Below are 614 nucleotides of genomic sequence, written 5' to 3' on the forward strand. Positions count from 1 at the left end.
ACGCCCTTATATTGCTCTTTCGGATGCTTGATCAATGCTGCACAATTGGTCACTACTTGTTGATTCCATTCGTTAAGATCACTTACCAAAGCTAGTGCTTCTCTACATGCCATAGCCTTAAGGGTCTCATGGATCGACCAAATCGCTTATTACGAAAGAATCCCGCCCCGGTGATTACTGGAGCTTACTTGGCCATAATCGTGCATTGAGAGTTTTAGTAGCAATGAGATGCTCGACGAGTTCTTCATCTAAAATTAGGATGAAGGCTAGCCTTGAGCATTGAGTCGGGAGTTGCACCTAACTTGTAGCTCGTGAGAACTAGGGTGTCGGCCAGGGCCTGTGCCATATCGAACCAGACCCTACAAACACAAAGAATGATCGATAATAATTCAAATTGAAGCAACATATTCCTCAAAATTCATACAAAAGGTCTACTTCAACAACATTTTCACATGAGGGTGCAAGAAGAAGAAAAGACACCACATGATCGTAACTATGTCCAGTTCTTAGTGCTAGTAGATTCATTTTTCTTGGAACAAATGTTGTGCACAAAACAACGTCCGATTGATAATTGGTATAACAAAAACAATACGTATAGTCTTGAGGGGTGGGGG

The sequence above is a fragment of the Triticum dicoccoides genome, chromosome 4A, assembly GCF_002162155.2.
Source record: "Triticum dicoccoides isolate Atlit2015 ecotype Zavitan chromosome 4A, WEW_v2.0, whole genome shotgun sequence".
In the NCBI taxonomy this organism is placed as follows: domain Eukaryota; kingdom Viridiplantae; phylum Streptophyta; class Magnoliopsida; order Poales; family Poaceae; genus Triticum; species Triticum dicoccoides.